The 27,250-nt window shown below is 39.4% G+C and overlaps 1 non-coding gene and 1 pseudogene across 1 annotated transcript; one reads left to right on the forward strand and one right to left on the reverse strand.

Moving 5' to 3' along the window:
• Nucleotides 1-27,250, reverse strand: part of LOC101047435 (large ribosomal subunit protein uL10-like) — a 207,105-nt pseudogene that overhangs the window by 164,651 nt on the left and 15,204 nt on the right.
• On the forward strand, nt 6,322-6,428 carry LOC120363708 (U6 spliceosomal RNA). The gene has a single exon (XR_005579162.1). It is a non-coding gene; the product is annotated as a U6 spliceosomal RNA (small nuclear RNA).

Consider the following 27,250-nt stretch of genomic DNA (forward strand, 5'->3'; position numbering starts at 1 on the left):
ACATACCCAGTAATGGGATTGCTGGGTCAAATGGTATTTCTGGTTCTAGATCCTTCAGGAATCACCATACTGTCTTCCACAATGGTTTAACTAATTTGCACTCCCACCAACAGTGTAAAAGCATTCCTATTTATCCACAGCCTCACCAGAAATGAGAGAATCACCTGAGCTCAGGAATTCAAGACCAGCCTGGTCAACATAGTAAGACCCCATCTCTATTTTAAAAAAAAAAGCAAGTGAGGTCTGGATTGGGACCCTTTTCCATTAACATCTTTCTGAACCACTGAAGGGTGGTTCAGAACCAACTTTGGGTAAGTGCTAGGGTTTGGTAACATTTATTTTTTTCCCCAATTTCTGATGCCCTCTAACATCTCCTGCCTGATGAAAAGAGAGGTAATCTCTGGATCACTTCCCTGGGGAGGGGATGACCTGTGATGGCTGTCATGCTAACAGATGTTTTGTTTGTTTGTTATTATGGATCATGGTTTGGTTACTCCCGGGCCCCAGATGGTTTTATGAGCATGGAACAGTGTCAAGCTAGCAGGATGCACACCATAGCACAGCATCCTCAGGGCATTGTCCTTCAGTAGGCGTTCTGACATCCGTCACCAAAACCAGGGGGCTGCTCCTCAGTGATGCATCTCATCCTAGAGTGGGAGCTTATTTCTCATTCAATAAACAGTTTCTACATTAACGGGAACAGCAGCATCAAAGAGCCACATCAGAAATTAGCATGTGTTGAGAGCCAGCGATTACTAATAACTCAAAATAATTCTGGGAGTAAAAGTAAAATGTACTTAATCTTCCAACTAAGTCTTACAGGAAGCCTCTTAGTGTTCTGTTTTTTATTTTCTCACACTGAGAGATAAGAATGGGAGGAGAGCAAACATCGTCATGTTTATACATTGTTAGAAGAAAGCAGAATTAGAAATAATTGAAGATATAAAATATCTGCTTTGTATGGGAAAGAGTCATGTCTAAAATCTGCTTTAAAATAATTCAACAAGAAGGAATAAAAATAAATTTGATTATTATTGAAATGAGATGTTGGGTTTATGGGAGCTCATTAGACTATTTCCTATTTTTATGTTTTTAAATTTTTCCATAATAATAAAAGGTGAAAAAGAATTCATATGGATTGAAGAACTGCGGAAGAAGACATTCTCTGACATATTATTGCAAGCATAAATTGATACAACCTGTTTTTATTTTTCTGAGACAGTTTCTCACTTTGTCACCCAGGCTGGAGAGCAGTGGGGCAATCTCAGCTCCCAGGTTCAAGCAATGCTCCTGCCTCAGCCTCTCAGGTAGCTGGGAAAACAGTCATGTGCCACCACACCTTGCTAATTTTTGTATATTTTTAGAGACAGGGTTTCACCATGTTGCCCAGGCTGGTCTCAAACTCCTGAACTCAAGCAATCTAACTGCCTCAGCCTCCCAAAGTGCTAGGATTACAGGTGTGAGTCACTGTGCCCAGTCTTGCACAATCTTTTAAAAAGTAATATGGAAATATCTATTAAAATTTTTTTATGACTGGGGAACATGGTAGTATCTATTAAAATTTTAAATATGCAGCCGGGCGCGGTGGCTCAAGCCTATAATCCCAGCACCTTGGGAGGCTGAGGCGGGCGGATCACGAGGTCAAGACATCGAGACCATCCTGGTCAACATGGTGAAACCCTGTCTCTACTAAAAATACAAAAAATTAGCTGGGCATGGTGGCACGTGCCTGTAATCCAGCTACTCAGGAGGCTGAGGCAGGAGAATTGCCTGAACCCAGGAGGCGGAGGTTGCGGTGAACCGAGATCGCGCCATTGCACTCCAGCCTGGGTAACAAGAGCGAAACTCCGTCTCAAAATAAATAAATTAATTAATTAATTAAATATGCATATCTTTTGATTTATCATTGACCCAGTTGAAATTTAGCCTCCAGAAATAATAAAATTAATATTTATGTACAAGGACACACATTCACTCTACTACCATGATAGCAAAATAATGGACACAGATGTTTATTAAATAGATCAATAGTTAATAAGACAAAAAAATACTATAGTCATCTTAGCACATACAAATGTCAGAGGCATTTGAACTAGAGTAACTCCATTGTGAACAGGGGCTGGGTAAAATGAGGTTGAGACCTCCTGGGCTGCATTCCCAGATAGTCAAGGCATTCTAAGTTACAGGATGAGGTAGGAGGTCGACATGAGATACAGGTCAAAAAGACATTGCTGATAGAACAGGTTGTAGTAAAGACGCTGGCTAAAACCCACCAAAACCAAGGTTGTGACGAGAGTGACCTCTGGTTCTCCTCAATGCTACACTCCCACAATATGGATTGAAGAAGTGAGGAAGAAGACACTTTACAAATGCCATGGCCACATCAAGAAGTTACCCTACAGGGTCTAAAAGGGGGAAGCATGAATAATCCACCCCTCATTTAGCATCTAAAAAGAAATAACCATAAAAATGGACAACCAGCAGCCCTCAGGGCTTCTCTGCCTAGGGAATAGCCATTCTTTATTCCTTTACTTTCCTAATGAAATTGCTTTCACTTTACTCTAGGGGTTCTTCCTGAATTCTCTCCTGCAGGAGATCCAAGAATCTTCTCTTGGGGTCTGGATTGGGACCGCTATTCAGTAACACAAGATGATTAGTACATACAAGACGAACATGTATGTACTACATGGTTCACATTAGATCACTAAATGATGTTTTTAATTGCAGACCAGTATTTCTGGCTCTATGCATGTGTCCATTATATACAGATGTGTATAACTTTGGGGAAAAGTTGAGAAGGATACATATTAAATGTAGAATGGTTAATGGAGTATGGGTTTGCTTTCATACTTTACTGTAAATACTTTGTATTTTTTTAAATAGTGAGATTACAGGTGGTTTTGTTCATTTACCCAAGTGGCAAAGCTGAGCAGTAAACTCAGGCAGCCTGGCTCCAGATGTCTGGCTTTTAAACTGCCTTTATCTGGAGCAGTATATGAAGCGTGAACTTAATAAACTTAGAATTTACTCTTATTTAGTTCTTCATAGCATATCCTCATCTCTCCTATCATACTCAGAGTGACTACATATTTCTGATTCCAAGCATCCCTTACCATCCTTGCATCAAGAGTACCTTCTGTTTCATGAAGTATTGACCCATAATATTGCAGGCCGGCTGGGCGCGGTGGCTCGGGCCTGTAATCCCAGCACTTTGGGAGGCCGAGGCGGGTGGATCACGAGGTCGGGAGATCAAGACCATCCTGGTCAACATGGTGAAACTCCGTCTCTACTAAAAATACAAAAAATTAGCTGGCCATGGTGGCACGTGCCTGTAATCCCAGCTACTCAGGAGGCTGAGGCAGGAGAATTGCCTGAACCCAGGAGGCGGAGGTTGCGGTGAGCCGAGATCTCGCCATTGCACTCCAGCCTGGGTAACAAGAGCGAAACTCCGTCTCAAAAAAAAAAAAAAAAATTGCAGGCCCTGGGTCCCTCTCTTAGAGATCTATTTACAAGAAAGAAAGAGAGAACAAAGAACTATTTACAGAACTTTAACATAAATCCCCGTTAACTGTGGTACCCTTGAAATTACAATTTAGTTGGGGCGTGTACTTAAGCCAATTATTTTGAAAATGTTACCGAAATGTTCAGTAAGCAACCACCCCTCTGGCCCCCTTTGCCTGGTTTCTCTGTCGTTGTTTGGAGCATCTGTTTTGAAGCACAATAGTCTCTTTGTTGCAGAGCCACAGGTAAAAAGTACTCATGCTCAAAGGTGACAGATTCCCTTCATCATTAATCCCAGGATGACCCCACCCCACCCTCCAGAAGTTCTTCGCCTATAAAGGTTCTCATGTACATGCCTGTTAAAACCAAGTTCTTTTAGCCTTGTTCTTGTCTTTCTTCCTACCTCCTCTGCAATTGCTTTTTCCTTAAGGCATTTTATTTAAGTGGAAACACTAACTTATATAAGAGAGGCAAGGAACATTTTCTTGCCTAGCCAACTAAAGAAATCTTGAAATAAATTGAGATAGGATTAGTGAAAAAGGGCAAAACTTCTGCCAAAAAAAGCAAAAAATTATTAGTGTATTACCCAGAATTAATTAGATAGGCAGTTTAGCATCAGCATTACATTACTAATTTTTTTCCTTCCCTCCAGCAGCTTTTAGAAGACTGATTTACCAGGCAAATTTTCTATCCAAGCTTTCTTTGATGGAAAATTTGCTTTACCTAGACAAAGCACATGAAAGCAATTTAAAGCACATGTAACATTAAGGAGGTTCCTGTTTTCTTCCTTTCTTTCTTTCTTTTTGAGACGGAGTTTCGCTCTTGTTGCCCAGGCTGGAAGGCAATGGTACGATCTTGGCTCACTGCAATCTCTGCCTCCTGGGTTCGAGTGATTCTCCTGCCTCAACCTCCCGAGTAGCTGGGACTACAGGCATGCACCACCACGCCCAGCTAATTTTGTATTTTTTTTTTTAGTAAATATGGGGTTTCTCCATGTTGGTCAGGCTGGTCTGGAACTCCTGACCTCAAGTGATCCACTTCAATATTATATAAATAATTTCTTACATTGGCATTTTACTAAATTGTAAGCTCTTTGAGGACAAAGCATTCTACACCATTTCCTAGGTTTTTTTAAAAAAGGTATTATTCTAATATACCAAAGGATACAGCATTTTCAGAGAATGAAAAAAAAACTGTATTTTTTTTTATAGATCATTAAGGTATGCCATATCCTGTGATTCATAAATTGTACATGGAGAGCTCATGATTCTATGTGCATGTGGATATCCAGGGGGATCTACTAAGCAACTAGATTCGGCTATCACAGCATTTAATGTTATAAACTATGTAAACACGCAGTACAATGCCCAGCCCATGGTAAACGCTCAATAAATGTTAGAATTTAAATGATAACACCTTACAATGTCACACTACTTTATAATTTACAAAATATTTACACAATAATTATTCCATTTGATCTTCAGAATGATACAAGTGATATGGTTTGGATCTGTGTCCTCACTCAAATCTCATGTCAAATTGCAATCCCCAAAGTTGGAGGTGGAGCCCAGTGGGAGGTGTTTGGATCATGGGGGCAGATTTTTCTCCTTCTTACTCTGTAGGGAGAGTGAGTGAGTTCTCACGAGATCTGGTTGTTTAAAAGTGTATGGCACCTCCCCACCCCGCCTTCCTCCTGCTCCTGCCATATGAAGAAGCCTGCTTCCCCTTCACCTTCACCTTCACCTTGACCATGATTATAAGTTTTCTGAGGCCTCCCAGGAAGCAGAAGCTGCTATGACTCCTGTACAGCCTGCAGAACTGTGAGCAAATTAAACCTCTTTTCTTTGTGAATTACCCAGTCTCAGGTATTATTTTACAGCATTTTAAAAATTATTTTAGCCGGGCATGGTGGCTCACGCGTGTAATCCCAGCACTTTGGGAGGCCGAGGTGGGTGGATCATGAGGTCAGGAGATCGAGACCATCCTGGTCAACATGGTGAAACCCCGTCTCTACTAAAAATACAAAAAATTAGCTGGGCATGGTGGCTTGTGCCTGTAATCCCAGCTACTCAGGAGGCTGAGGCAGAAGAATTGCCTGAACCCAGGAGGCAGAGGTTGCATTGAGCGGAGATCGTGCCATTGCACTCCAGCCTGGGTAACAAGAGCATAACTCCATCACAAAAAATTTTTAAAAAAATTATTTTATTTTATAGCAATTTGAGAATGGACTAATACAAGAATCAACATTAATCTCTCTCATCCCAAACGATTCAGTAGAATGTAATCACTTAAATGCTGTCTCCTTCTACTGGAATGAAATAGAGAGATGGATTGCTCTTAAAATTAAAACTTTCTTCAGCCTGAAAAAAATCCATCTGCTCTTCCAATGGCAGATTGCATATGATGACTCCCAACTTTGAGTAATCAGCTATCTAGCTTGTTTAAATGGCATTTCGATCCACTGGTCATTAGGAGGAGCAAATAAAGAATGCTGGTTGGGCAATCAACACTGTTATAACGGTTATCTTTTGGCAAGATACAAATCCACATTTAGCCAAGACAGTACTAAGCCTTTACTTTGCAAGAAGGAAGAGCACCAACAGAATGAGAAAAGGTGCTGCTATAAATCTGATGCCAAATTGTGCAATTCCTGCTCACTTACTCATGCAACTTCAGAAAGCTGAAGTGAGCAAATTCTTCCAAATTTTTGCTTCCAAATTTTGGAAGTCCCAGCAGGCAGCCTAGTGTAATACTAAGAATTACATCTAATGTATTTAGTAATCTCTGTCAACAAATAAACATAGAAAATCAGTGAGACTCGTGCTCACTTCGGCAGCACATATACTAAAATTGAAACAATACAGAGAAGATTAGCATGGCCCCTGCGCAAGGATGACACGCAAATTCGTGAAGCATTCCATATTTGTATAAAATTTTTTTAAAAAATTTAAAAAAAGAAAATCAGTGAGACTCATAAAAAAGATATATAACAGGTTTCATGTCAAATGAGGTAGTAAAGAAATGCACTGTAATTCTGATAGGCGTGCAGAATCTCAAAAATTTAAACATGGCAATTAAAAGGTGTGAAGAGGTTGGGCTCAGTGGCTTAGGCCTGTAATCGCAGCACTTTGGGAGGCTGAGGTAGGTGGATCACCTGAGGTCAGGAGTTTGCGACCAGCCTGGCTAACATGGTGAAAACCCATCTCTACTAAAAATACAAAACGTTAGCCAGGCGTAGTGGTGGGGGCCTGTAATCTTAGCTACTTGGGTGGCTGAGGCAAAAAACTCACTTGAACCAGGAGGCAGAGGTTGCAGAGAGCCAAGATCACACCATTGCACTCCAACCTGGGCAACAAGAGCGAAACTCCTCAAAAAAAAAAAAAAAAAAGAAAAAGTCACATTACAGTAAAAATGAAATTTTTTGGGGGGGGGGAAATTCTGTAAGTAGTGTCAATATCCTTTTTGAAACTGTAACTGTATAAAGTTCCTAAGTTCCGATCAGTTACCTCAGGGATGGGACAGGTGGGCAGGCCATATTGCTTCTGTGCTGATCCAACAAATTTAATTTGCGATTTAATATGAGATATTTAAATGAATAAATCTAAATAAATTTAAATGCTATTAGACTTATGAATTTAATTTGAAATGTATAAATAAGTTTGATATTAGACTTGTAACTTTAATTCAAAAATCATAAAATTCTTTGTTCATGAACATTATTTCAAATTTTAAAATAATGCAACATTATGCCCTCAAGTTTAAATTTATCAGATATGTAAGTAATAGTCAAATGCTTGCATAGACTTGTTGGATTTGCAAGCCTTCTTTGATTTGTTGTATTCTCCCCTCATACATTAGGAAACTCCAATGGAGCTCTCTCTTCACACATGCCTTCTTCGCCTTTGACCTTCTCTGTCAGTGTTTTGACTTAGCACAAAAGCTCTCACCAGAAGCCCAGCAGATGACAGCACTATGCTTCTTATACAACCTGTAGAACCATGAGTTAAATAAACCTCTGTCTTATAAATTACCCAGCCTCAAGTATTCCTTTATAGCAACACAAAATGAAAAAAAAAAAAAAAAATCCTCAATTGACTGTCTTCTAACTAGATGGCAAGAACATGTGAGAGATAGAAAAAGGAGAGAAAATACTATGTATTGGTTTTGTTAATGTGTTTCCTAATTTCCTCTGTTTGGAATGACTGGCATTTCTTAATGTTTTTGCTTCTACTAACATTAAGTGGAATATCTAAAATATTTCTGATTTTTGTCAGATGATGCACAAATTTAATCAAAGTTTATAATTTGATTATAAATTTCATTCACAAAATTATTCACACAAATTTCATTCACAAAATTATTTTAATTTTATTCCTGAGCACCTAATGTACATTCCTTTAAAAGAATAAAAAGAGAAAGGAAGGAAGCAGGGAGGAAGGAGGGAGGGGAAGGATAAAAGAAAAAGGAAGGGAAGAAGGGAAGGAGGGAGGGAAGGAAGGAAAGAAGGAAAGAAGGGAGGGAGGAGAGGTTAGGAAGAGGGAGGGAGGGAGAGAGGAAGGGAGGGTAAAAAAGCAAGATTCCTATCTTTCAGAGTGCTATGATCTGAATATGTCCCCCCCAGATTTTTATGTTGAAACTTAACTAACAATGTGACAATGTTAAGAGGTGAGGCCTTCAGGAGGTGAATAAGTCAAGAGGACAGAGCCCTCATGAATGACTGTGACCTATAAAAGAGGTGTGAGGGAGCTATTCATCCCTTCTGCCCTTTTTTAAAACTCTTTCTGCCACATGAGAATGCAGCAACAAGTTGCCATCATGGAAGCAGAAAGCAGCGCTTACCAGGCATCAAACCTGCCAGCACCTTGATCTTGTACTTCCCAGTCTCCAGAACTATGAGAAATAAATTTCTATTATATATAAATTACTAGTCTGGGGCATTTTGTTTGAGCAGCATAAACAATCTAAGACACAGAGGTATTCAAAATGTAATCCTTTTAATCTTTCCTCTTTTGGAAATATTCAGTCATTGACCAAATATTTTTCATGTACCCAAGTGCCACATCCTGTGTTAGATGCTAAAGATATAGTCCTGAGCAATACAGGCATAGCCCATACCTGTGCAGAATTTAAATAGAACTGCATACGTTACAATAGAATAGACTAAAAATCTACAAAAGACAAGCAGATATTAATTTTCTAATTGACTTGAAATATCTCTAAAGTATATTTTAATTCCTCACTTTATATTTACTATAATCTAATAGATACATTGAATTTAAAGTGTAGATGGAGAAAAAAAATAATGTTCTATTATACAAATGCCTTATAGGTGGATTTTTAAGATAAATATTTTCACATTTCAGTCTTTCAAATTGTTATTGTTATTAAGCAAGGGACACATATAACAGACTAATTATGCTGTTTGGGCCAATGGTTTTAAAAATAGTCACTATTAGCCGGGCGCGGTGGCTCAAGCCTGTAATCCCAGCACTTTGGGAGGCTGAGGCGGGTGGATCACAAGGTCAAGAGATCGAGACCATCCTGGTCAGCATGGTGAAACCCCGTCTCTACTAAAAATACTAAAAATTAGCTGGGCATGGCGGTGCGTGCCTGTAATCCCAGCTACTCAGGAGGCTGAGGCAGGAGAATTGCCTGAATCCAGGAGGCGGGGGCTGTGGTGAGCCGAGGTCAAGCCATTGCACTCCAGCCTGGGTAACAAGAGCGAAACTCCGCCTCTAAAAAAAAAAAAAAGGTCACTATTGGCTGGGCACGGTGGCTCACACCAGTATGTAATCCTAGCACTGTGGGAAGCCGAGGTGGGTAGATCACCCGAGGTCAGGAGTTAAAGACTAGCCTGGCCAACATGGTGAAACCTCATCTCTACTAAAAATACAAAATTAGCCAGGCGTGGTGGTGGTGCCTGTAGTCTCAGCTTCTTGGGAGGCTGAGGCAGGAGCATCGCTTGAACCTGGAGGTGGAGATTGCAGTAAGCCAAGATCACACCACTGCACTCCAGCCTAGGTGACAGAGATAGACTCTGTCTCAAAAAAAAAAAGAAAAAGTCACAATTAGTATATTAATTATTTTATAAGCTTAGACAATGCTAGGCCGGGCGCGGTGGCTCAAGCCTGTAATCCCAGCACTTTGGGAGGCCGAGGCGGGTGGATCACGAGGTCGAGAGATCGAGACCATCCTGGTCAACATGGTGAAACCCCGTCTCTACTAAAAATACAAAAAACTAGCTGGGCATGGTGGCGCGTGCCTGTAATCCCAGCTACTCAGGAGGCTGAGGCAGGAGAATTGCCTGAGCCCAGGAGGCGGAGGTTGCAGTGAGCCGAGATCGCGCCATTGCACTCCAGCCTGGGTAACAAGAGCGAAACTCCGTCTCAAAAAAAAAAAAAAAAAAAAAAAAAAATCCTTATTTCTAATCCATGGAAATTAGGTCTGAAATTATTTTTAGCCTATTAAATACAATTTTGAAATGCCTTCTAAAGGAATTATATAACAGACAGAAATCACTGAAATTCAAGTTAATTAAGAAAATCTCTTTATAATTAAAAATATTTCCTGTAGTTTATAAAGTTTTATAGGAAATAATTAAATGCAAATAAGGAAATCATCTCAATATGAATTTTCCTGGATCTCGAGAATATATCTTAATTTTAAAACCCAATTGACATATTTGTTCTTTTCTAAGTGCTTCATCCATTTCCATGAACCGGAAAGTATAATTTAGATTTAGGTCTTCCCTGTAAGAATTGATCAGAAGCATTCCTACATAATACACAAAATTCAGAAGGTGAGCACAGAAGGCTGAGTCTACTCTTACTATGAGAACAAACAGGCTAACATTGCACTTTCTCAGTCTTACAGTCTTGTCTAATTTCTTCATTCTTGCCTGATTACTTCTCTGGCCTCAATTAACACTGTCCCTTTTCCTACTCTTTAAACACCACTTAGCACACTGAAGTTGTACTGACCCATTTACATCTTTTGACATTAGGGTTTAGTGCTTCTCATACTGTGCTATACATTTCCTTTTACTTTGTTTAAGCAATATAAATGATTTTGCCATAAATTTTGACCCCAGCCCTTGTTCAAAAATGGGCACATTAAAAATTTGTGCTTACCTTTTAGATGTCTCTCAAATAATCTTACTGTTTCATTCAAATCCAAAGATCTAGTTTAGTTTCTGTGGAGCTGAAATGCTTACTGGTTACCTCTTCACTGGCTCTACAAACTCCAGGCTGCCTCCCGCTTATCAAATCATTTCTGAATCTTGTTTATGAAGATGATGGCAGTAGTGACTATCAGCTGGTGATAATATTTGGTGCCTTCCAGATTTCAGTATTTCATGTCCCTTGTCTGGGACACATGCATACCACCAAGCTCACCCTGTTTCTGGGTTTTCTACAGCTTGGTAAGCTATCACTGCTTCTCAATTTCTTACTTATTGCTTAGAGGACATCTACAGGAGTTTGGATTGTGTTGTCTGTATTGCTGGAATCAGACATTAAATAGTGCCAGTCCTTAGAACCACAGACTGAGCACCTGCATCTGGCTCTGATTCACATCTGCCGTCTACTATCTAGTTCAAAATCATACAAGTTTTTTTGTTCATGATCACGTGATCAGAAATCCAAATAAAAGCAGGCAGCATGAATAATTGTATTGATTTATTACAACAATGAGGCAAGAAGGTCTGTGTGGCAACTCTTGGAGTGATCGAGTGAATGCAGAGGTTCTAGCTGTATTTGTTTTCCTCTGTTGGTGGTTCTTCAAAGCACTCTAAAGTGGACTTTTAGTGGAATTTAAATTGAACATCTCAAAATTGATTAATTCAATATTAATTACAGTGTCTAATATAACTCCTTATAGCAGGCAATATCCAACATAGCACAGAATTATTTGGGACACACTGGCACCCAGTTTGTGCTTGGGTTTTTTGTTGTTATTGTTTGTTAACCTCAGGGAATGTGTGTAGCATTTTAGATGCTCAGGGTCTATTTTTAGAAACACAATATTGTGTTTTTACTGCCACTCCTCCTTGTTTGGTACAGATCCTATAACTCAAAAAGTGTTTAAATATGTGAATTTAATAAAGTTGACTTAACTTTATTAAATTAAATGAAGTTTTTTGATACGGAGTTTTGTTCTTGTTGCCCAGGCTGGAGTGAAATGGAGCCATGTCTGCTCACTGCAACCTTCACCTCCCAGGTTCAAGGGACTCTCCTGCCTTAGCCTCCCAAGTAGCTTAGATTACAGGCATGTGCCACCACACCCAGTTAATTTTGTAATTTTCGTAGAGATGGGGTTTCTCCATGACTGTAATCCCAGCACTTTGGGAAGCCAAGGCAGGCGGATCACTTGAGCTCAGGAGTTCAAGACCAGCATGGCCAACATGGAGAACCCCATCTCTACAAAAAACACAAAAAATTAGCCAGGTGTAGTGGTGGGTGCCTGTAGTCCCAGCTACTCCAGAGGGTGAGGCAAGAGAATCACTTGAGCCCAGGAGGCAAAGATTGCAGTGAACTGAGATTGCCCACTGCACTCCAGCCTGGGTGACACAGCGAGATACCCTCTATCACAGTTTTGGTTGCAAATGCATACAATCAAGCCTATCATGAAAGAAAAAAGGCACCTGACAACTAAAGAGATTATTATATTTGAGCTGAATTGGGAGATTATTCATTGATAAGGAACATCTCAAGGAAAAGTGGAGGTAGGGCTTTTAAGAGGTGGATAAACAGTGAAGTCATTGAGGAAGGGTGGAGATGGGTTTTTTGTTTGCTTGCTTGCTTTGGTTTTGTTTGTTTTTTTTTGTTTTGAGACAGAGTCTCACTCTGTCCCCAGGCTGGAGTGCAGTGGCGCAATCTCAGCTCACTGAAACCTTTGGGTCACTGAAATCTTTGCCTCCCGGGTTCAAGGGATTCTTGTGCCTGTCTCTGAAGTAGTTGGGATTACAGACTAGTGCCACCACATCCAGCTAATTTTTGTATTTTTAGTAGAGACAGGGTTTCACCATGCAAGCCAGGCTGGTCTCAAGCTCCTGACCTCAAGTGATCCACCGGCCACCACCCCTTGCCAAAATGGGTCTTATCTAAGAGCACGGGACAGATAGCAGGGTAGTTGTTTGTTGTTAGCCATTTCTTGGAGCACAAAAGAGTCACAGAAGGGATCCTGACCATCCAGCTTTTCAGGTATACAAGGGCTCGGATAAAATTCAACATTCTCAACTGTCCTTTTTTTCAAGATAAGTGGATGTCATTCACTGTTGAACCACTTGGAACTGATTATAAATTTAGATGTGGTGACAAGGGGTCTAAGAAGCAGTCTCTCGGCCGGGAGCGCTGGCTCAAGCCTATAATCCCAGCACTTTGGGAGGCTGAGGCGGGTGGATCACGAGGTGAAGTGATCAAGACCATCCTGGTCAACATGGTGAAACCCCGTCTCTAATAAAAATACTAAAAATTAGCTGGGCATGGTGGCACATGCCTGTAATCCCAGCTACTTAGGAGGCTGAGACAGGAGAATTGCCTGAACCCAGGAGGCGGAGGTTGCGGTGAGCCGAGATCGCGCCATCAGCCTGGGTTACAAGAGCGAAACTCCGTCTCAAAAAAAAAAAAAAAAAAAAAAAGAAGTAGTCTCTCAAGGATTATTGTTGGTATTGTTCCTAGAAAATCAGTTAAACCATCTGTTGAGAGATCGTAGAAAATGTGGATTGTTTTAGGATCCTGGAGACCTTAAAGGCTTGGGCATTGCAAGAGATAGATGCTAAAAGGAAAAAGAGAAATATAGTATAAAAAGTTGCATTATAATAAAGAGCCAGGAATTGAACTCTGAGGATACTAGTTCAGTGGATTCCAAGAGGTTGTTGAAAATCTTTTGGGTATACAGTACTGCTTGTTGCATTTCATGCTCTTAAGATAGAATATCAGTGCTTTTGATGATGTTGTCCACAGTCTTGGTTGCATCTCATATAAGTGTATGCCTGAACCAGGTATTTCACTGGGATTCCTTAGTGGTCCAGACAATGACTTGTCTAGAGAGAAATCCAGCTCATGCATGGGCTGTAGCAGTGGTGACTTCTACCCAGTTTATATCAGATCATTGGGTTTAACTTGCAGGACTTCTTCAGATCCTGTGGAAAGGGTCAGCTGCAAGGCAGCCTAAATCCCAGAGATTGGGCAGTCAGATTTAGTTCTCCATGACTCTGAGTCAGGCAAAAGAAAGAAAAATTGGAAACATTGTAGCCAGATATTGAAGGAAACAAGTAAAATTTTGGTAAGGATTAACTATTTAAGCAAGGTAACCAAATTCAATCCAATTTTGGTGTAGGTACCAAACTGGTTTTTCACAGGGTGAGGGTTAGAAGTCACTTAAGTGTCTGCCAGACAAGACAGAGTTTGCGTACCCATCAGTTATCTGAAATTTACAAAGAGATATGAAAAAGACATCAAAGATCATGAACTAGGCTGTAATCTGATAACCAGGAAGGATGTGCTACAAATGATGCATAGTTTTCCACTGAAACACAAAATTTCTCTTTATAGTCACCCATCTTTTGATCAAAAATATTCCCTCCCCAAATTTTTTTTTTTTTTTTTTTTTTTTAGATAGAGTCTCGCTGTCACCCAGGCTGGAGTTTAGTGGCACGATCTTGGCTCATTTCAACCTCTGCCTCCCAGGTTCAAGCAATTCTCGTACCTCAACCTCCCCAGTAGCTGGGAATACAGGTGCATGCCACCATGCCCAGCTAATTTTTGTATTTTTAGTAGAGATGGGGTTTCGTCATGTTGGCCAGGCTGGTCTCAAACTCCTGGACTCAAGTGATCTCCATGATTCGGCCTCCCAAAGTGAGCCACTACAACTCACTACTTTTTTTTTTTTTTTTTTTTTTTTTTTTTTTTGAGACAGGATCTCACTATATGCCCAGGCTGGCCCCAAATTTTTGGATTTAAGTGATCTTCCCAGCTCAGCCTCCTAAGTAGTTAGGACTACAGGCATGTGCTACCACTGTGCCTGCTAAGATTATAGATTATTCTTTTTTTCTCTTTTTTTTTGAGGCAGGCTTTTACACCCAGGCTAAAGTGTGCTACGGTATGATCTTGGCTCACTGTAACCTCTGCCTCCTGGGTTCAAGTGCTTCTCCCACCTTAGACTCCCAGTCCCTTAGCTGGGACTGCAGGCATGCACCACCATGCCCAGCTAATTTTCAAATTTTTGGTAGAGACGAGTTTCACTATGTTGTCAGTCTCGAACTCCTGGTCTCAAGCAATTCACCTGCTTTGGCCTCGCAAAGTAGTAAGATTGTTCTTCATTACAAAATAAAACTGGTCTAATTATATTTGATCTGATTATTTATATAGATGAAGTAATAATGATAACTTACCATTTAGACCTTTCTAAATTTGCTTTACTGAATTTTTTCAATAAGGATTTGAGAATTAGATTAGACTTTTAAAAGCTTATTAAAGCTAGAAAGCCAAGCCAAGATACTAGATTTCACCTGCAGAGGCTATAAATTTGGGGGAATTCTTCTCTTCTTGGGGTTCCCGAATTATCTTCAGGCTGCCAGCCTTGCTAAGAAGTAACTTTCCTCTCTCATCTATAAAGCTGGAAACACTATAAGCCAGGAACCAGGCCAGTTTTCCCAAGAGGGCTGTGTAAGCACTGGGTACACAAAGTCAACCTTAGTTCCTTGGAAGTGCCTAGTGATATTAATAAAAAGAACATCATTCTCAAATATGATGTTCCAGGAAAGATCTTGTTGCATAACCAATGCTTCTCATTATGTCCCGGTAACAAGGAGGACAGATTCATTTTCAACCTATCCAGATAACTGTATTGCCATTAGAATAAGAATACTTAGCAATAGTTTCTGAATTTTGGAATGGTCAAAAGGGGGGAAAAAAAGATTATTTACAAATGGTTTATATTGTTTTAAAAAGCGGAGTCTATTAAATTGTTATGAGTTATGGATAGCTTAAGAGAAAAGAGCAACTGGTTTCTTATATTTCCAAAAACTAGAACAATAAAGCATCAACAATACTCCAATCAAAAATCATAATGATATCTCATCAGTTTGTTCCTTTTAGCATAATATATTCATTCCAGTGTAATTAACTCCAGTGTAGGAATGAATGCTCAATCGTAGATTAGTAGCCTCATCAGTCTACCTGTTTTTTGAGTGGCGTTCTGGAAATACCTGAACATATCTGACTCAGTCTTTACATATCTGACTCAGTTGTTTAAGTGATGCCATCAAAAGTCTATACCTCAAAACATCTGGCATCATCCTTTTCCATAGCACATGAGACAGTCCTTCTTTGCTAAAGATGAAGTATTCAGGCCTATAGTTGATTGTAAGAGCTTTCAGGGGAGCATTACAGAAAAACAAAAACGTCATCAATGTCCAAAGATTAAAAATGATCATGGTTAAACTATTAGTGATAATTTTCAAAAGTGGAAGATCTTATGGGTGTTCTTAGCAATAGTGCAACTGAGAAGAACATTTGGGTAGTTATGTGTTATTCAAAACAAGATAATAAAGTCAATCCAAACAAGTGGTTTTAGACAAAATATTCATAAGCATAATAATGAAACCTACTTTCCAAAAAGAGTGGCCATTACATTTAATTTATACAGGTGGTTACACATGATCTTTATGAAGGAAAAACTCCAGATATAATAATCCTGACATATGCTATACCGTGACTATGCCAAGCACATAGTTAGAATATACCAAGAATATCAAGTAAAAGGATTCTGTAAGTCTAGAGTGTTTCCTGTGCAGAAGATGCTAGATTCAAATTAACTGAATTTATGACTAATAACATAATACTGTTGCTTTTTTAATATCAGGCAAAGCAGCACCAGTACTCCAATAAATAGAAATGTATCATGGACAGTAAAGGCACTGACAATTCTCCAGCAACTTCCCATATAGCTTACAATTTCTGAAATATGTGCATTAATATCATTTAATCTAGGGAAAGCTAATCATAACTTCCCACTTAGCAATTTCTCCACTCCAAGTTCCATTTAGTAACTATGGAACTTGAATGAATAAGGGCTGTGGGACTCAAAGGTGAACAAGACACAGTTCCTTTCTCCAGAGATCCTTGTCTTACAGTGTAGTGCAGAAAATACACTAATAAGAGTTACAAGAAGCACAGACTAGCCACTCTGTGCCCAAACTTGGGAGTAGTGAGGAGAGTGAGAAAAGGGAAGTTAATGAAGGCAGGTTATGTATGGCTTTTGGAGAAATGATCCCTAAATGATTTTATGTGGTTTTAAGAATGAACAGGAGGAGTAAAAGAAAAGGAATCTATGTAGACTTCTCTTAAAAGAGTTTAATGGAGTGGGTAGATAGGTAGGCGAAGAAGGTATAGACAGGAGACGAACAAGATCCTTAAAGAGACAGAAATCAAGAGCACAAATTAAGAACACTTAAATGGGCTGGGCATGGTGGCTCACGCCTGTAATCCAAGCACTTTGGAGGCCAAGGCGGGCGGATCACCTGAGGTCAGGAGTTCAAGACCAGCCTGACCAACATGGTGAAACCTCATCTTAAAAAAAAAAAAAGAAGAAGAACACTGAAATACAGGCTGAGTGTGGTGGCTCACATCTGCAATCTCAGCACTTTGGGAGGCTGAAGCGGGTGGACCACTTGAGATCAGGAGTTCATGATCAGCCTGGCCAACGTGTTGGAACCCCATCTCTACTAAAAATACAAAAATTAACCAGGCGTGGTGGCAGGCGCCTGCAATCCCAGCTACTCAGGAGGCTAAGGCAGGAGAATCTCTTGAACCCAAGAGGCGGAGGTTGCAGTGAGCAGAGATTTTGCCATTCCACTCCAGCCTGAGTGACAGAGTGAGACTCTGTCTCAAAGTAAAAAAAAAAAAAAAAAAAAAAAGAGCTCTGAAATAAAAACGTGAATTTAAATGTAAAGTGGTAGGTAAATTCCTCCCTAGTCAGTAGAATTTTCTCAATAATGATGTCCTCTGCCGAGCATGATTCATATAGTAATTAGAGCTTTTGAAGTTGGGCTATAAATGTTTGAAATAGTTGCCAAAGAAAACGGGAATGAAAAGAACAGTGTCCAAAGACTGTAAAAGCACTTTCCATTGGCACTGGTCCCCACCATGCATTGTAGAGATAATATTTCTGGAGGCACCAATCAGGTTCCACATTAAAATCTTCTCTAGCAGGGCCAAGCAGCCATTGTGTTGAGTGGGGAAGGCAGATTATAGATGAGTAAAGACGTGAGACCTAGAGTAGACTAAAGACACACAAAACTAAAGAGGACTCAAAGAAGTGAAGGACTCTTTTTATTAAAAAGAGTGCAATAAATAGTAAGAATGATGTGATAGCCTAAAATAGCTGGAAGGATAGGACCGCCCCAGCTTCTAATCTGAACCTAAATTATTAAACAGCTTATTTATTATATTAAATAACTTAATCCTTGCATCAACCCTCTGAGATGAAGTGACATATTTTAAAAACCACAGGATTCCAGATCTTGTAAAGAAAATATTGTTCCTAGAAGCTTTTATTACACAAGCTGTTTTGAACCGATTCAGATCAAAAGGTATTTTGGTAATCAATTGATTACCAAATTTTAATTTTAATTTTTTTTTCTTTTTTTTTTTTTTTTTTGTTGAGACAGAGTCTCGCTCTGTCCCCCAGGCTGGTATGCAGTGGCGTCATCTCAGCTCACTGCAACTTCTGCCTCCTGGATTTAAGCGATTCTCCTGTGTCAGCTTCCTGAGTAGCTACGCCTGGCTAATTTTTGTATTTTCAGTAGAGATGAGGTTTCGCCATGTTGGCCAGTTTGGTCGCGACTTCCTGACCTTAGGTGATCTGCCCACCTCGGCCTCCCAAAGGGCTGGGATTACAGGCATGAGCCACCGTGCCTGGCCTTATTTTAATTTTGTATTGCAGATGGGTTTGCTTCTACAGTAAACTCTTTTATAGCTAAGGATTAGGGTAATTTACTCAAACATGCTTTTAAAAGTTTATTCATTCTCCAGCAAAGTCTTGTCAGAAAAAAAAGTATATTCAGTCCAACAACTGATGAATGAATAAATAAAATGTGGTATAAACAATGAAATATTATTTGGGGACAAAAAATAGTGAAGTACTGATGCATGCCGTAGCATGGAAAAACATTGCGAAAAAAAGCAGCATACAAAGTAAAAGAAGTCAGACACAAAAGGCAACATATTATATGATTCCATTTATATGAAATGTCCAGAACAGGCAAATCTATAGAGACACAAAGTAGATTATGGTGCTTAGGGCTAGGGGAGAATGGGAGGAGAATGAAGAGTTGACAGGTTTCTTTTAGGGGAGAAAAAAATATTCTGCAATTAGGTTGTGGTGATAGTTGCACAAACTTTTGAATATATTTAAAAATATTGAATTGTATACCTTAAATGTGTAAATTATATGGTATGTTAATTATATCTCAAAGCTGTTTTTTTAAATTTACTCATTTCATGTTTAAGAGACCTAAAATGTACTAGCAATTCAAAACATGATAGTTATTAACAATTTAGTAACATCCTATAAAATATTTCAGAACCTATGTCTGTTATTACAAATAATTATTATTAGTAATATTATAAGAAGATGGTAAATCAGTCATGTATCTAACTGATTGATAAAGAATATTTGTTTTAGCCGGGCGCGGTGGCTCAAGCCTGTAATCCCAGCACTTTGGGAGGCCGAGGCGGGTGGATCACGAGGTCGAGAGATCGAGACCATCCCGGTCAACATAGTGAAACCCCGTCTCTACTAAAAATACAAAAAATTAGCTGGGCATGGTGGCACGTGCCTGTAATCCCAGCTACTCAGGAGGCTGAGGCAGGAGAATTGCCTGAACCCAGGAGGCGGAGGTTGCGGTGAGCCGAGATCGCGCCATTGCACTCCAGCCTGGGTAACAAGAGCAAAACTCCGTCTCAAAAAAAAAAAAAAAAAAAAAAAAAAAAAAAAAAAAAAAAAGAATATTTGTTTTAAAAAACACTATGATATTTTGGTATAATGTAGACTGGCCTTTTTTCTTGGAAGCGTACTATTGTGGGATTGTCTTATAATTTATTTATTTCATAGTGCTTATACTTCTATAATTTAAATGATTTAAAACCAATTGTATTGGGTGGGTGTAGTCGCTCACACCTGTATTCCAAGCACTTTGGAGGCCAAGGCGGGTGGATCACCTGAGGTAGGGAGTTCAAGACCAGCCTGACCAAGATGGTGAAACCCGTCTTTAAAAAAAAAAAAAAAAAAAAGCCGGGCGCGGTGGCTCAAGCCTGTAATCCCAGCACTTTGGGAGGCCGAGGCGGGTGGATCACAAGGTCAAGAGATCGAGACCATCCTGGTCAACATGGTGAAACCCCGTCTCTACTAAAAAATACAAAAAAAATTAGCTGGGCATGGTGGTGCGTGCCTATAATCCCAGCTACTCAGGAGGCTGAGGCAGGAGAATTGCCTGAACCCAGGAGGCGGAGGTTGCGGTGAGCCGAGATCGCGCCATTGCACTCCAGCCTGGGTAACAAGAGCGAAACTCCGTCTCAAAAAAAAAAAAACAATTATATTGAATTTTGAATTTTGCTCTATGCTCATATTTTAATGTGACATTGCTATTTTGGTCCTCTATTTGGTCCATACGTACAAAATCATGCAGTTATTGGTATTTTAATTATAAAACATTGCTGAATAATTTCATCAAAGATTAACAGATTTCTTTACCATGGATTGCTAAGCATTAAATTCAGTGTGTAGCACCGTTACCTGTTTGGATAGGTCATCTTCTTAGTTCCCAAATCAGCCTTACATTCCTCTTAGCAGCCTTTGTTTTTTGTCATTCATTCATTCAACAGCTTGTAATGAGCACCTTTTATGTGCCAGGAACTGGGGATATGCAGCAAGCAGACACTATTTCTGGGATGTAGGAGTCCAGGAAATATGGATAATTGAATAAATAATTGCAATACTAGCCATTGTGGCAGCACTTAGTAAAGAGCCCTTAACAGGAATAGAAATCAGGCTAAGGCATTTCAAGGAAGGTGATGGCAAGGTCAAGACTTGAAAAATTAACAAAAATTAAGAAGGCAGTGAGTAGGGTAGTTCAAAGGGATAATAAGCATATGAAAAGGTACAGAAATCAGTGACATAATCAAGCTTCAAAGGTAACTTTCCATAGTTCAGAATGGTTTAAGAATTGAGTGCAGGGTCAGGCATGGTGGCTCACACCTATAATCTCAACACTTTGGGAGGCCAAGGTGGGTGGATCACCTGAGGTCAGGAGTTCAAGACCAGCCTGACCAACATGGTGAAACCCTGTCTTAAAAAAAAAAAAAAAAAAAAAAAAAAAAAAAATTGAGGGCAAAGGAGGAGATACGACTACAGAGAACTAGACAGGTTCTGAAATGCCTAATAAGCTGGCTTAAGGAATTTGGATCTTCTAAGGGGAATGGAAGTCTTGAAGAGTCTTAAGCTTTAAGACAAGATAAGACCTGTATTTTTAGAAAGACTAAATATCTGTAAGTACTTCTCAAACCAATCAATCTCACAAATCCTTATAATCATGATTCCTATGAACTTCAGCTATTATTTCCAAATATTTGACATTTTTCCCACTTGAAAAAGAACTATCCCAAAGGGATAATCTGTCCCTTCCAGTAGCAACCAATCAGTTTGCAAGTGGAGCACCCTTGGCTAAGAGCTTCACTAGTTCAAAAAGAGTAAGAGCGACCATTTTTACATCTAAATAGAATGTTCCCTCTGAAGAGATAATGGTACGTTGGCACCATGAAATATTACATGATCATTAAAAATAAAGAATTAGAGCCATTGACATGGAAAGGTTTCCAGGAAGTATTTCTGACAAGAAATGCAAAATGTAGAAAAGTGCCTCTGCAATTTTGCAACCACAACATCCCACTATATATGTATGTGTATATTAGCATATGTATTGCACATGTTTATATTTGTTTGAGTATAATAATATGAACATTTATCACAGTATCCAAGCTGAGTAAAGTTTCTCATTTCCATGTTTTATATGTATGTATAAAATGTTTTTTATATATATTTTGTGTGTGTGTGTGTGTCTATATATATATATATATATACATATACAAAGAGAGAAAGAGAGAGAGAGAGAGATTAGATATGGTATGGCTCTGTCACCCAAGCTGGAGTGCAGTGTCGTGCAATCTCCACTCACTGCAATCTCTACTTCCCAGGCTCAAGCAGTCCTCCCACCTCAGCCTCCTGAGTAGTTGAGACTTACAGATGTGTGCCACCACACCCGGCTATTTTTTCTTTTTTTTTTTTTTATTTGAGACAGAGTCTCGCTCTCTTGCCCAGGCTAGAGTGCAATGGCGTGACCTCAGCTCACTGCAACCTCTGCCTCCCTGGTTCAAGCAATTCTCATGCTTCAGCCTCCTGAGTAGCTAGGATTACAGGTGAATGCCACCACGTGCAGCTAATTTTTTGTATTTTCAGTAGAGACGGGTTTTCATCATGTTGCCCAGGCTGGTCTTGAACCCCTGAGCTCAGGCAATCCTCCAGCCTTGGCCTCCCAAAGTGCTGGGATTACAGGCATGAGCCACCATACCAGCACTGTTACATTCTTATATAAGAGCATGTGTGATTGCACAAAGCAAAAAAAAAAAAAAAAAAAAAGAACCTAGTAAAAAGAACCCCATCAACCAACTTCCACTAGGAACCTCAGCTTAGTCTTGACTTTTTAATGAATACACATACACATTGAAGTTTTCTCAGTGTTGCAGTTTGGCGTCCCTGGGAAGCTGACTCTGAGTTGGAAAGTGCAGGGAGTTCATTGAGAAATGCTTTGGAGACCAACCACTGTGGGTTATCCTTGCAGAATTGTACTGAATTCAAGCAAAAGGGCATTTATATTCACACAGCTGTGGGATTCCTTTTCCTTGTACACTTTGACTTTGCAGAAGGCAGGTCTACAATCTCCTGAGGGAGAATTTAGCTGGGTTGGGGACTGTACGTTATCAGCAGTCAGGACTTAGTGCTTCAATTGCGAAGTGGGGAATGGATAGAACATGTATCGCAGCATCTACTATAAATCATTAGCATTTTATGAGGAATCACGATTTAATATACTTATTTAACCTATTTAGTGCTTTTATCTTAAATTCCAACTTGTTTCATATTAACCATGTTTATTACTAGTATTAAGATCCAGGTCATTTTATAGACCTAGTAGTTAAATACATATTGTGGTAGCCAGCCTCCATGATGGCCTCCAATGATCTCTGTCTCCCAGCTCTCTCACCTATGTATAGTTCCCTCTCACCCTGCAAGAATAGTCTGTGTGAGTGCTGGAATACAGCAGAAGTGATGGCATGTCAGTAACTACATTCCTTTATAAAAGACATGACAGCTTCCATCACCCTTTTTTCAGATCACTTGTTCTGGGTAATGATGCTAGCTACAATAGCCAGGTTCACTGCTGAGGACCTGTGGCTTGCAAATAACATTAATAAGTTTGGAAGTCAATCCTCCAGTCCTACTTGAGTCTTGAGATGGCTGTAGCCTGAGCTAAAAACTTGAGAACCTCTGATCCAGAACCACACAGCTAACTCACTCCCAGATTCCTGACTCTCAGGAATGATGTGAAATAATAAACATTTGTTGCTTTCACCTGCTAGATTTGGTGGATAATTTATTGTGTGGCAATAGATAAATAATATATACATATTTTTAATTATTAAAATTTTTCCACCAAATTTCTGGAACTCATGAAGGTATAATTTAAAAGAGCTTAAATAAATAGAAAAGGATAAAGAGGGGAAGGGGCTGGGCACAGTGGCTCATGCCTGTAATCCAAGCACTTTGGAGGCCAAGGCAGGCAGATCACCTGAGGTCGGGAGTTCAAGACCAGCCTGACCAACATGGTGAAATCCCATCTTAAAAAAAAAAAAAGCCGGGCGCGGTGGCTCAAGCCTGTAATCGCAGCACTTTGGGAGGCCGAGGCGGGTGGATCACAAGGTCAAGAGATCGAGACCAACCTTGGTCAACAAGGTGAAACCCCGTCTCTACTAAAAAAAATACAAAAAATTAGCTGGGCATGGTGGTGCATGCCTGTAATCCCAGCTACTCAGGAGGCTGAGACAGGAGAATTGCCTGAACCCAGGAGGCGGAGGTTGCGGTGAGCAGAGATCGCGCCATTGCACTCCAGCCTGGGTAACAAGAGCGAAACTCCGTCTCAAAAAAAAAAAAAAAAAAAAAAAGAAAGTATAAAAAAAATAAATAAAGAGTGGAAGATAATTGGGATATTAGAACACTTAGGACTATCATACATATATTTTACTTTGCTAGAATCTAGATTCCTATACAGGCAAAGGAATAGTAAGATTGCTATAGAAACAACATGTATTATATACACCCTTTCTTGTGTCCTCTATTAACCCAAGATGATTAAGCTGGTTTAAACATTTGAGGGTTTCTCCTTTTTTCTTTCTTTCTTTTTTTTTTTTTTTTTTTTTTTTTTTTGAGACTGAGTTTCGCTCTCGTTACCCAGGCTGGAGTGCAATGGCGCAATCTCAGCTCACCACAACCTCCGCTTCCTGGGTTCAGGCAATTCTCCTGCCTCAGCCTCCTGAGTAGCTGGGATTACAGGCACGCGTCACCATGCCCAGCTAATTTTTTGTATTTTTAGTAGAGACGGGGTTTCACCATGTTGACCAGGATGGTCTCGATCTCTTGACCTTGTGATCCACCCGTCTCGGCCTCCCAAAGTGCTGGGATTACAGGCTTGAGCCACCGCGCCCGGCCCTTTTTTCTTTTTCTTTAATTTTTTTTTTAAATTAATATTCATGTAGAAACTCATCTGGGACTGACGGTCTGTCTTCTAGCTTACAATTTATAACAAGACAGAACATTTACTTTTATGATGCTCAACAGTCTTTGGGAATAGGTCTTAAAAGGCATGCTGCAAATGTCTGTTTCTAAGACAGCAATGCTAACTATTTCAGTTTCAAACTGGAATGTGTTAGAATAGGAGGGTGTGTCTGTATTTGTTGAAAACTTAAAATAATAATGAATCAATAATCAAAAGGGAAACAGGCCTAACAGATACTATCTGATATCATTACATAATTTTTCCTAAGCACACTAAAAATTCTATTTTGAGTTTATATTGTTTAAAAAATTAACTTTTAAAATTATTTGATAATTCTTACAGCATTGGAGAACAGTTTCACAGAAATCACAAAGAACATAAAAACAATTTTTTTTTTTTTTTTTTTTTTTGAGACAGAGTTTCGCTCTTGTTACCCAGGCTGGAGTGCAATGGCGTGATCTCGGCTCACCGCAACCTCCGCCTCCTGGGTTCAAGCAATTCTCCTGCCTCAGTCTCCTAAGTAGCTGGGATTACAGGCACGCACCACCATGCCCAGCTAGTTTTTTGTATTTTTAGTAGAGACGGGGTTTCACTATGTTGACCAGGATGGTCTCGATCTCTTGACCTCATGATCCACCCGCCTCGGCCTCCCAAAGTGCTGGGATTACAGGCTTGAGCCACCGCGCCCAGCCATAAAAACAATTTTTAAGCTAAAAATAGTATAATTTTTAATTTAAAAAAGTATAACTTGATGAAAGTTAGAATAACTCTAAAGAGTTTGCAATAGAGCCAACTAGCCACAAAATCCTAAAATAGAACACAACTTCTTTCAAGTACTAAGAATCATTCAATCTCATGTTTTTATTTACATATGAGGAAACCAAAGCAATAATAATGATAATATTTTACTGAGGGCCCATATATGTCAAGCAAAGCACCCACCTAAGCATACACCCACTCTCTTGATCTTTTCAATTTTGCCTTATCCTTTTCTTTCCAAAAGCAAAGATCAGTTTCTAATATATCACATAATCTATATCATTTATTAGTCTAGTGTAAGGTTAAGTAATTTACCTACTCCCATAGAGCTTGAGTTGGGTTTAGACTCTAGATTTCCTTTTACTTATTTGAGTCTATTTGAGCCTGTTAACAAATTTGTGCCTAGTACACACCACAACACAATCTATCCATAAGCCAAATTGCTTCTTTTTTTTTTTTTTTTTGAGATGAAGTCTTGGCCTGTCACCCAATCCTTCCAGGTTCAAGTAATTCTGCCTCGGCTTCCCAAGTAGCTGGGATTAAAGGTGGCTGCCACCATGCCCAGCTAATCTTTGTATTTTTAGTTAAGACAGATTTTCACTATGTTGGCCAGGCTGTTCTCAAACTTCCGACCTCAAGTGATCCACCTGCCTCAGCCTCCCAACGTGCTGGGATTACAGGTATGAGCTACTGTGCCTCGCGTCCAATAGCCCCTATCTTAGTAGAAATATAAAAATTTTTGAGAAGAAAAGTGCTTTAGAAATGATTCTAAAATTTTTTTTATTTCCTTAAATAAAGCTTATTTAGACTACAAACCCATATTAATTATGAACTATTTCATTATTAAAATACATGCTATTTTTTGGCTATGCTAGATATACCAAAATGTGTGAAATAAATGTCCTTTGTAGAATCAGTTCTTTTATCTTCAAATGTTATGTTCACAGTTAACTTGTGCTTAGGGACTGGAATTCAGGCACAGTGAAGACCTGCCTGGTTTGTGACTCATACTATATAGATTTTGGGTGGTTTGGTGCCTGTGGCACTTCAGGCCTGTAATGGCAAATCATTGCTGGGATGATGATTCTTTTCCCCTCACTTTTGAAATCCTTCATCAAATGGATAAATGCACTTAAATAACATAACCTATGTAGGCTAAATAGTGCAAAATAGATAAGGGGTTGTGCTGTTAATATCCGTTTCCCAGAATTTTTACAAGAGACTGACATTTAACCAATTATATTTCGATCTCTATTTTTCCTTATACTTTAATCCCAAAACTCAGTGCTAAATATCAAAGGTGCTTGTATACCAAATTGTTCAAAGTACGTTTATACATTTCCAAATTATTTCTCATTTAATCCAGTTAAATTGGATGAATTTAAGTCTGAACTCAAGTTATGCATTCCTTCATTCCCAGAATATTTACAGAGCATCTATTTGAAAGAGCATTTCAATAGTCTGTCCCATAGTTTAGAGTCTATGGGGGGAAGGTGACAGAATTATATAAGCAATAAGAGACAGTGATAAGGATACACAATAGGAAAATACCGTATTCTCTGAATACTGAGAATGGTTGAGGAAGGGCATGAAAGACAATCAGCTGGGTGATGGTGGGTGGAGACATCACCCTCCTTCAGGAAGAGTGCCCAGGACAAGAGAACAGCATGTGTTTAAAGGCTAGGAAGGGTGCGAATGTTGCATGGAAGGGGCAAAAGTTCAGTATGGCTGGAGTTGGGTGAGGAGGGTCATAAATGAATATGAGACAGGACAGGATCCAGTCAATTTTCCCCAGCACAAAAACTTCTACTTATCTATTTGTCGATGCTTCAAATTCCATTAATTTGCTCACTGGTTTGCTGATGATTCAAACTCAAGCCATTCATTACGTAACAAAAAATTAAACTTAAACTGCAAAAACACATGGCAGAAATAGTCACTGAAGCGTTAATAACAGAGCATGCCTACAGGTAAGGCATACAGGTAAGTCTAGAAGCTTAAAATTGGGGTGGAAATTTATGAGGACCAGAATGTTAACCTTTTGTTACTTACACCTTGGACAGAGATTTCACATTCATCTTTACCTCCTATTCGGAAGAC

Source organism: Saimiri boliviensis, chromosome 3 (genome assembly GCF_048565385.1).
Source record: "Saimiri boliviensis isolate mSaiBol1 chromosome 3, mSaiBol1.pri, whole genome shotgun sequence".
Lineage (NCBI taxonomy): Eukaryota > Metazoa > Chordata > Mammalia > Primates > Cebidae > Saimiri > Saimiri boliviensis.